Source organism: Phacochoerus africanus, chromosome 16 (assembly GCF_016906955.1).
Source record: "Phacochoerus africanus isolate WHEZ1 chromosome 16, ROS_Pafr_v1, whole genome shotgun sequence".
In the NCBI taxonomy this organism is placed as follows: Eukaryota; Metazoa; Chordata; class Mammalia; order Artiodactyla; family Suidae; genus Phacochoerus; species Phacochoerus africanus.
In genome coordinates this window covers 22,063,168-22,074,389 of record NC_062559.1, presented here as the reverse complement: position 1 = coordinate 22,074,389, position 11,222 = coordinate 22,063,168, and the positions used below count along the sequence as shown (strand labels likewise).

Here is an 11,222-nt window from a genome sequence, read left to right as displayed (position 1 = left end):
CAACCCAATTTTATAGCATTTGCATCCCAAATCCCAGTGCATCCCCCCACACCCCAACCCATCTCCTTTGGAAACCATAAGTTTTTCAAAGTCTGTGAGTCAGTACCTGTTCTGCAAAGTGGTTCACTGTGTCTTTTTTTTCAGATTCCACATGTAAGTAATAGCATTTGATGTTGGTGTCTCATTGACTGACTGACTTCACTTAGCATGATAATTTCTAGGTCCATCCATGTTGCTAAAAATGCCATTATTTCATTCCTTTTAATGGCTGATGTTACTCCATTATGTATATATATGCACCACATCTTGATCGACTCCTCTGTCGATGGGCATTTAGGTTGTTTGCATGTCTTGGCTATTGCAAATAGTGCTGCAGTGAACATTGGAGTACATCTGTCTTTGTGAGCCATGGTTTTCTCTGGATAGATGTCCAGGAGTGGGATTGCTGGATCAAATGGTAATTCTATTTTTACTTTTCTGAGGACTCTCCATACTGTTTTCCACAGTGGTTGCACCAATTTACAATCCTACCAACAGTGTAATATGGTTCCTTTTTCTCCACACCCTTTCCAGCGCTTACTGTTTGAAGACTTTTTGATGACGGCCATTCTGGCTGGTGTAAAGTGGTACTTCATAGTGGTTTTGATTTGCAGTTCTCTAATGATGAGTGATGTTGAACATCTTTTCATGTGTTTTTTGGCCATCTGCATATCTACTTTGGAGAACTGTCTGTCCAGATCTTCTACCCATTTTTTTATGGGGTTGTTTGTTTTTTTGGTATTGAGCTGTAGGAGGTGTCTATAGATTTTGGAGATTAATCCCTTGTTAGCTGATTCATTTGTGAATATTTTCTCCCATTATGTGGATTGTCTTTTTGTTTTGTTGAAGGTTTCCTTTGCTATGTAGAAACTTTTAAGTTTGATTAGGTCCCATTTGTTTATTATTGTTTTTACTGTCATCACTCTAAGAGGTAGATCTGAGAAGATGTTGCTGTGGTTTATGTCAGAGAGTGTTTGGCCTATGTTTTCCCTTAAGAGTTTTATAGTGTCTGGTCTTATACCTAGGTCTTTTCCATTTTGAGTTTATTTTTGTGTATGGCATTAGGGAGTGTTCTAATTTTATTCATTTCCCTGTGGCTGTCCAGTTTTCCCAGCACCACTTATTGAACAAGCTGTCCTTTCTCCATTGTGTATTCTTGCCTCCTTTGTCATAGATGAGTTGGCTGTAGGTGCGTGGGTTTAATTCTGGGCTTTCTATCCTGTTCCACTGATCTGTATTTCTGTTTTTGTGCTAGTACCATAAGGTTTTGATGACTGTTGCTTTGTAGTAGAGCCTGAAGTCAGGGAGCCTGATACCTCCAGCTCGATTTTTCTTTTTCAGGATGTCTTTGGCTATTCTGGGACTTTCATGCTTCCAAACAAACTTTAAAATATTTTTTGTAGTTCTATGAAAAAAATGTCCTTGGTAATTTGACAGGGATTGCATTGAAACTGTAGATTGCCTTGGGTAGTATAGTCACTTTGATAATACTAACTCTTCCAATCAAAGAACATGGTATGTCTTCCCAACTGATTGATTTCTTTCATCAGTGTCTCATAGTTTTCAGAATACAGGTCTTTTGTCTCTTTAGGTAGGTTTACTCCTAGGTATTTTATTATTTTCGATGTGATGGTAAACTAGATTGATTCCCTAATTTCTCTTTCTGATCTTTCATTGTTAGTACACAGTTATGCTATCGATTTCTGTGTACTGATTTTGTATCCTGAGACTTTGCCAAATTCATGGATGAGCTCTAATGGTTTTCTAGTAGAGTCTTTAGGGTTCTCTAGATATAGTATCATGTCATCTGCAGATAGTGATAGTTTTATTTCTTCCTTTCCAATTTGGATACCTTTTATTTCTTTTACTCCTCTGATTGCTGTGGCTAGGACTTCCAAATCTATGCTGAAGAGTAGTGGCGAGAGCAGACATACTTGCCTTGTTCCTGATATCAGCAGGAATTCTTTGAGCTTTTCGTCATTGAGAATGATGTTAGCTGTGCATTTGTCATATATGGCCTTTATTATGTTGAGGTAGGTTCCCACTATGCCCACTTTCTGAAGGGTTTTTATCAGATATGTGTATTAGATTTTGTCATAGGCTTTTTCTGTGTCTATTGAGAGGATCATATGGTTTTTATTCTTCAGTTTGTTAATGTGGTATATCACACTGATGGATTTGTGGATACTGAAGAATGCTTGCATCCCTGGGATAAATCCCACTTGATCATGATGTACAATTCTTTTAATGTATTGTTGGATGCAGTTTGCTAGTATTTTGTTGAGGATTTTTGCATCTATGTTCCTCAGTGAAATTGGCCTGTAGTTTTCTTTTTTTGTGGTATCTTTGTCTGGTTTTGGTAACAGGGTGATGGTGGCCTCATAGAGTGAGTTTGGGAGTATCCTTTCCTCTGCAACTTTTTAGAATAGTTTCAGAAGGATGGGTGTTAGCTCTTCTCAAAATGTTCCATAGAATTCGCCTGTGAAGCCATCTGGTCCTGGACTTGTGTTTGTTGTAAGTTTTTTAATCACAGTTTCAATTTTGGTACTTGTTATTGGTCCATTCATCTTTTCTATTTCATCTTGGTTTAGTTTTGGAAGATTGTACTTTTCTAAGAATTTGTCCATTTCTTCTAGGTTTTCCATTTCATTGGCGTATAGTTGCATATAGTAGTCTCTCATGGGCCTCTGTATTTCTGTGTTGTCTGTTGTTACTTCTCCTTTTTCATTTCTAGTTTTAATGATTTGAGTCTTCTCTTTTTTTTCTTGATAAGTTTGGCTAATGGTTTATCATTTTTTTTTATCTTTTCAAAGAACCAGCTTTTCATTTCATTGATCCTTTCTATGGTTTTCTTCATTTCTATTTCATCGATTTCTGCTCTGATGTTTGTGATTTCATTCCTTCTACTAACTCTGTCTGTTGTTCTCTCTCTAGCTGCATTAGAGGTAAAGTTAGCTTGTTTATTTGAGCTTTTTCTTATTTCCTGAGGTGGGCTCGTATTGCTATAAACTTTCCTCTTAGAACGGCTTTTGCTGAATCCCATAGGTTTTGGAGTGTCATATCTTTGTTGTCATTTGCTTCTAGGTATTTTTTAATTTCCTCTTTGATTTCTTCAGTGATCCATTGCTAGTTTAGTAGCATGTTGTTGAGTCTCCACATGTTTGTGTTTTTTGCAGTTTTTTTCTTGTTGATTTCCAGTCATGTAGTGTTGTGGTCGGAAAAGATGCTTGATATGATTTCAATTTTCTTAAAGTTACCTAGGTTTCATTTGTAGCCCAGGATGTGATCAATCTTAGAGAATGTTCCATGTGCACTTGAGAAGAATGTGTATTCTGTTACTTTTCGATGGAATGTCCTGTAAATATCTATTATGTCCATCTGGTCTAATGCTTCCTTCAGGGCCTTTGTTTCCTTATTGATTTTTCTGTCTGGTTGATCTGTCCATCGCTGTAAGTGGAGTGTTAAAGTGCCCCACTGTGATTGTGTTATTGTCGATTTGTCCTTTGAAGGTTGTTAGCAGTTGCTTTATATATTGTGGTGAACCTAGTTTGGATGCATAGATATTTAAAATTGTTATATCTTCTTCTTGGATTGATCCTTTGATCGTTAGGTAGTGACCTTCTTTTTCCCTTAAAATATTCTTCATCTTAAAGTCTATTTTGTCTGATATGAGTATTGCTACTCCAGCTTTCTTTTGAATCCCATTTGCATGGAATATTTTCTTCCATCCTCTCACTTTCAATTTGTATGTGTCCATAGAAGTGAAGTGGGTCTCTTGAAGACAGCATATATATGGGTGTTGTTTTCGTAACCATTCAGCCAGTCTATGTCTTTTGGTTGGGGCATTTAGTCCATTAACATTTAAAGTAATTATTATTGATATGTATGTTCTTATTGCCATTTTATTAATTGCTTTGGATTTGTTTTCGTTGCTCTTTTTACTTCCCTTCTTCTCTTGTTCTCTCCTCTTGTGGTTTGATGACTATCTTTAGTGTTGTATTTGAGTTGGTTTTTCTAATTTGTTTGCGTATCGATTGTAGATTTTTGGTTTGCAGTTATTCTGAAGTTTTGATATGAGTCTATATATATATTTGAGATTGTTTTAATTTGTTGGTCTCTTAAATGCAAGTGCACTTCCAGTGTCCTGCATTTGTACCCACCTCTTCTCATGATTTCTGATTTTAGTAGTATAATTGTGCATGGATGATTTCGTATATTTACTGTATACATACCTTTACTGGTGAGCCTTGTCATTTGTGGTATTTTTGTTTCCTGTTGCTGCCTTTTCTTTTCTTCCTAGAGAAGTTCCTTTAGTATTAGTTGTAAAGCTGGTTTAGTAGTGCTGAATTCTCTTAGCTTTTGCTTATCTGTTAAGCTTTTGATTTCCCCTTCAAATCTGAATGAGAGCCTTGCTGGGTAAAGCAATCTTGATTGGAGGTTTTTTCCTTTCATCACATTAAGTATATCATGCCACTCCCTTCTGGCCTGCAGAGTTTCTGCTGAACAATCTGCCAATAATTTACTGGGGTTCCCTTGTATGTTATTTGTTTCTTTTCCCTAGTTGCTTTCAGTATTTTCTCTTTGTCTTTAATTTTGGTCAGTTTGATTAACATGTGTCTCGGGTGTTCTTCCTTTGGTTTATTTTATATGGTACTTGTTGCCCTCCCTGGATTTGAGTGAGTGGTTTCTTTCCCATGTTAGGAAAGTTTTCAGCTATTATATCTTTGAATATTTTTCTGTCCCTTTCTCTCTTTCTTCTTCTGGCACCCCTTGAATATGGGTGTTGGTGTGTTGAACAAAAATATGGAAAGCTTCATTAATTTTCACGTCATCCTTGCACAGGGGCCGTGCTAATCTTCTCTATATTGTTGCAATTTTAGTATATGTGCTGCCACAGTGAGCACAGTGATACATCTTCAGTAGTCTTTTATTTTAACCAGTTTTACTAGGTCACAAATCAGGTTTGCCTTCCTTGTTTATTTTTTTATCAGGTATTCAGTATTAGCATACCTAACCCAAAGATAGGCCATACAGATTACTCAGGGCATATTGTTCTCAATATCATATCTTCCCTTATTTGTCATGTTTTTTTTTCCTGAATAATTAACTACCCATAATGAGAGATTGACAGTTTTGAAAAAGTTTATTTTTCTTAATAGTAGACCAAGTGGGTCAGGTAGAGTAACTTTGTATCAAGCTTTTGATTTTGTTCAGGTCTGCTTTGTGCATCCAGGGGTTTCTATGGAACATGCTTCTAATTTAAGATTGTAAGAGAATAGGAGGGAAAACCGAACCAGAAAAGCAATTTAAAAATCTCTCCCTGCACCTTACAAACTGGCCATATTCAACTTGGTGGGGTGGGGAAATATATTTCATCCAGATATGGAAATAATACAAATTTCCAAGACTGAAAGGTAAGAATGTATTACAGGGAGTGACAGTTGGAACAGGAATCTGATCTATCAAATATCCCTTCATTGAGAATCTCTTTGCTCAGAGCCAAGTGTGTGTATCTTGACCTTCTTCCTCCTCCTTTTTCCTAGAGGAGTTTCTACCTATAAAAATACTCCATTGTCAGATTTATCCCATCAGTTAGCTCTTACCACTTCATGTTATACATGTAGTCAGAGAAAATCTTAGTACCATGGAACAATAAATATGCATTCCTAGCTCACATGTTTGCACTTTAAAGGGACAGCTCAGCTTTAGGCATGGAGGCTATGGGACAGTGAGGCTGGCTCTGTATGATATTTCATTCTTGAATCATGAAGGAGGGGAGGTGTCTATCCTCAGTGTAATCTCACGGCAAAGACAGTTACACATAAAGAGAGTCAAAATGCATAAGTAATACCAGCCTGTGCCCATGTGATATCTGCTGCTATCTCACTGAGGTTTGGAATGAAGGGAAGAAGTACATCCAGTGCCCCCCTGAAACCATAGTCAGTCAGCTTAGTCACAATGTGATATTTTCCTCCCATATATCCTGAAGCTGTGTTACCCCCCCACTTTGATTTAATGTCCCACCACTTTATTTTAAAACATTGGTATTTCTAGACTCTATATTTGTTCTACACTGCCCTTAAACTCACCAGATCTTTTCTGTCTTCCTCTTCCTTTGGTTGTACCTATCATGGCACATAGCTCATGCTTTCAAATCTCTGCTCAGTGCTGAAGCTTCCTAAGGTATATTGTGTGATGTGTGCTTTTTCCAGATATTTTATAACTACTACATATAGGTTATAATTTTTATAGCCTCTGGTAAAAGTTTTATTGCCAAAATCCAAAGAACATATTTTAATTTTTTGTTATGACCCATCCTCTCTCCACATATTAAAATCAACATCAGTCAAGGTTGGTCATGAAGATAGAAGCCACTCTGTATATTTTGAATTAAAGCAAAGCTTAATAGAGTGAAGTTGAAATAACCAGAGGTGTGAGAGGCTGCAGCACAGGTTAGAAGATTTGACAGTGAAATGCTCGGGAGGATTCCCTCAAGCTTTCCAGGGAATTGTGTAAATCTTTGTCTTCCTAGGAGTCTAACTTCTGCTCCTTCCAGAGAACGGTGGTTTCTGCTTTTCATCTGCCTTCCAAATCTTACACAGTCTCTTCTTTGGGGCAAGGTAATTAGAAAAATAAACAAGATTCTTGGAAATATAATAATTAGCCTTAAAAGGTGTGGTGCTGAGTTAACCATGAAAATCTAGCATTGTCTTCTTTTCATAAATGGATTAGCAGAGGTTTAACACTTAAGTTCCTCATTCTGAGATCTCTTTGCTCCCTGAATTAAATCACGGTGCTTTGAAGTGTACCCCAAGGATTAGAACATCAACTTGGAATGAAATGGACTTAGAAGAAACTATGGGACGCATATATACACATTTTAAAGAGATTGTTTTCTCTCTTGAGAAGAGTTTAGACAAAGCTATTGCATAAATTGCCTAATGTGAATATATGAGCCCAGTCTTTTAATAGCAGTGAAAAAGTAAAATATATCACCACCACTATACGAAAAATATCTTTGGATTTATTGGATTGATTGATTGATTGATTGTCTTTTTTGCCTTTACTAGGGCCGCTTCCTGCGGCACATGGAGGTTCCCAGGCTAGGGGTCTAATCAGAGCTGTAGCCGCCAGCCTATGCCACAGCCACTGCAACACAGGATCTAAGCCTTGTCTGTGACCTACACCACAGCTCACGGCAACGCTGCATTCTTAACCCACTGAGCAAGGCCAGGGATCGAACCCACAACCTCATGGTTCCTAGTCAGAGTCGTTAACCACTGTGTCATGATGGGAACTCCTCTTTGGGTTTATTTAATTGTCTATCTCCATCTTATTATTCATTTTATTTTCACCCTTTCTATATACTTTGTTTACATATGTGAAAAATATATATATAATTAAGGAACCAAAGGAAAAGTATATATTATTTGAGACAAATATATCATTAATCAGCATAAAGCATATTTGCTTACATAAGGCTAGAGCTATCTATAGATGAGGAAAGTGTGGTGAAATTCCTATAGAATAGTGTATTTCTACAGAGTTTTTGTTGATAGTCTTAGAAATCACAAGTGGTAGATTAGGAGACAAGGGTGAAAATGGAAAATTAGGGACTTAATGCATATACTCTATACTTTTGCTTCTTAATGACAAAGAAAAATGATTGCAGAAATTAAATGTTGATTTACAGTATGGGATAGGAGAAAGAATTTCAAACAAAAAATTACAATATGTGAATTTTGGTTTTATTTTTTTCTTACTGAATTTGTAATTTTGTCAGGTTGATTAATCTACCTCTTATTTTCCTGAAATAAGATAAAAGATTGAGGTTGAATTATGTCTCAGGTAATTGTCAATTCTAGAATCTATGATTATGAAATAATGAACATATATTAAACATATACTTTAAGCCTTAGAATAGTAAAAACGAATCCAAATATGTGTATATGTTTTTTACTGCCTGAAAACTGTTCCCAAACTTAGAGACTCAAAACAATAAAGACCACATTCATTACCTCTCACTATCCTGGGGGTGAACAGGGCAGTTCTTCAAGTCTGGGCTGGTTTGTCTGCAGCCAGATGTTCTAGGATGACTTCTTTGCTTGACTGGTCATAAAAGGCATGTTGGTTTAGGGGACAGGTTGGCTCAGGTGAGATGATTTGCTTCTACTGCAGATGGCCTCTCATTCTCCAGTAGGACAGCCTAGGCTTCAGAATGCAGTATCAAAAGAGTGCTCTTCAAGCATCTGCATCAAGCTTCCGCTTGTATCAAGTTTGCTAATATCCCATTGGCTAAAGGATATCATATAGTCATTCCTCATTCAAGAGATTAAGACATGTATTCCTATTCTCAGTGAAGGAAGGAGTGGCCAAATCACATTGCAAAGGGAATATGAATACATGTATAGGAAGAATTGTTGACTGACTTTGCATGCCCTCTGTATGATTCCTGTTAATCTAAACTAATAAGGTCATGAAATAATAATCCAGATTTTTGCAAACAAAATCACTATCTCTGCTCCCACAAAGACAGTTTGTGTGTTTATATATTTGGATATGTGAACCCAAGAAACTAGAAAATCAGAAAACTCTGTTTCCAAAAGTACTAGTCAATGATTGTTACATGGTATATTATTAAAAGCCTGTGTCAGTCCTGTTTATTTTAAAATATTTAAATCATAGAAATGTGAAAACCTTGCAAATTACCTTCGGGATGGTTTTATGTTTAATTTGCTTGAACAATTTAAAATGATCTTCAGGAGTTCCTGTCATGGCACAGTGGAAATGAATCTGACTGGGAACCATGAGGTTGAAGGTTTGATCCCTGGCCTCACTCAGTGAGTTAAGGATCCAGCGTTGCCTTGAGCAGTGGTGTAGGTCCCAGAGGCAGCTCGGATCTGGTGTTGCTGTGGCTCTGGCATAAACCGGTGGCTACAGCTCTGATTAGACCCCTAGCCTGGAAACCTTCATATGCTGCGGGTGCGGCCCTACAAAAAAGGACAAAAGACAAAAATAAATAAAATGATCTTCAAAGTCATTTGTATTTGTAATTTTCAACACCCCATAAAACTTAATCAAAGCTTTCTTTGGCTTTAGAGCTGGTTGAGCACATTATTTAGACTACTGATTAAATATGCCAATATTTAGCCAAGTATATTTGTTATAAACCTGAATTTTAAACCAGATTAAAAAAGAATGTCACATTCATTCAAGAATAAAAGAGTATACCATCCATTATATGGGATATATAAAATTTAATAATTATTGGACATAAAAAATGGAAAAGGATGTCTGGGAGAGCTCGCAATAAAGTTATATATCCCCAACTGTTTGGATACCATTGTATATATGATTTCTTGCATAATTTCTGAATATTTGAAAGTTATAGAGTAGAAAGAAGAAGAGCTTTGTACCAGTAAACTATAAGTAGATGACAGTTTCATCACATAACAGATGCTTGATCTTTGGCAAGTTACAACTGCTCTAAACTTCATTGTCCTTATATGCAGGCTGTAATACTACCAACAACTCATAAAGCTGTTTTCTGAAAAAAAATAAGCATGTTAAATCTCTTTAAAATTGTACACAAGCACTTACATCATTTCAGCTATATGGCTAATTTTTAAAAGTCCCTAATAATATTAGGCATAATTTTTTATGTATTTACCCTGGGCCAAGCACTGAGCAAAGTCCTTAAAAAATCAGTGTCTTTAATCCTCATCAGGGCCCTATGAAGCAGTTTTTACTGAACCCATTTTATAGTTGAAGAAACAGAGCCAGGGATCAGTTGTAGAACTAGGATTTTATTTCAGACTTTGGCATTTGGCACTTTCATATCTTTGTTCTTCATCTTTTTGTCAGCTTTTCCAGTGTCTAGTCTGAGGGTAAATGGTTAAACATAGTTTTAAAGCACTGTGGCACATATCATTTTAAAAAATAATTCATAAATTACGTTAGTTTCTTGTGTGTGTGTGTGTGTGTGTGTGTGTGTGTGTGTGTGTGTGTGTGCTTCATGTGCAGCATGTGGAGTTTTTGGGACAGGGATTGAATCCATGCCACAGCAGTGATCCATACTGCAATTCCAGATCAATAACCTGCAGAACCACATGGGAATTCCTGTGTTAGCATCTTAAAGTTTCTAAAATAAAATAAATATTCTTCTTTAAATATAATTAAACCTAAAATTCCCAAATTAATTAATTTACACTTTTAGTGCATCCACTTCTGCATGCCAAGTGTGTGCGTGCATGTGTATGTGTGCTTACGTGCATCTTGCTGCAGGGGCAGGCTTCTGTGACAGTTTGTGTATTTAACCTCTTCGACTGATGTTCTAATTATAAAATGCAGATATTTTACTTCCAAATTATTTGCTTCTAGCATAGTATTCCTTTGGTAGGTGCCTACAACTTTAATCACTGCCCAGTACCATCTATAAACATCTGTCCAACTTTTCATTTGGAAATCATTCCTATCAAACTATAACTAAAAATGTTGTTTTCTTTAAAATAATGCTATAAATTAGTCAAGGTATCATGCAATATGTTTTATTCCCATAAAGCAGAACCTTTTCAAAAGCCCATTTTGATACAAAAGTTGATTTTGCTGCAGCTGCTTCATGATTTTAGTGCTGGCAGTGTAACACTGAAACATCGCTGTTTCATCTATCATTTGGGTTTCTGACCTTTGTCAGTAATGCCTTTTAAGTAGCAGTCCTGATATAGTTGAATGGGAGAGAACAGATGAGGGCATATTTGGAGGATTGCGATTGGAAAGCAGTCTGTAGAGCTTGATCAAAGCTGATGGGTAGAGATTGACACAAAAACTTCAAAAGATATAATAAAGTTGTTTTTAGAAACATCAGAACACTCTGAATGGGTTTAATGCTTCTTTCACATCGCGTCACATTAAAACATTTTGATTTTACTGTTACCTTTTTCTCTATGCTTATTAAATTATCACATATTTACAGTCTTGCTATTTGATAAATATTCTTTTGGAAAATTTCTTGGCTATGCTTCTATTACATTATTTCTACTATATAAGGTTTAGAACTTGATAATTTTGTGATGAATAGGATTATACTGTATTTATAAATTAAAGAACCAATATATTTAACAGGGAGTATTCTAATTTTGTTGTATATTTCATATTTAGTGTATTTTATGTAGTATCTAGTCAGT

The 11,222-nt window shown here is 36.1% G+C and overlaps 1 non-coding gene across 1 annotated transcript; it reads right to left on the bottom strand.

The window, feature by feature from the left end:
- Positions 1–4,836: 4,836 nt before the first annotated feature.
- LOC125117830 (U6 spliceosomal RNA) lies at positions 4,837–4,943 on the bottom strand. The gene has a single exon (XR_007132737.1). It is a non-coding gene; the product is annotated as a U6 spliceosomal RNA (small nuclear RNA).
- Between the last annotated feature and the right edge of the window lie 6,279 nt (positions 4,944–11,222).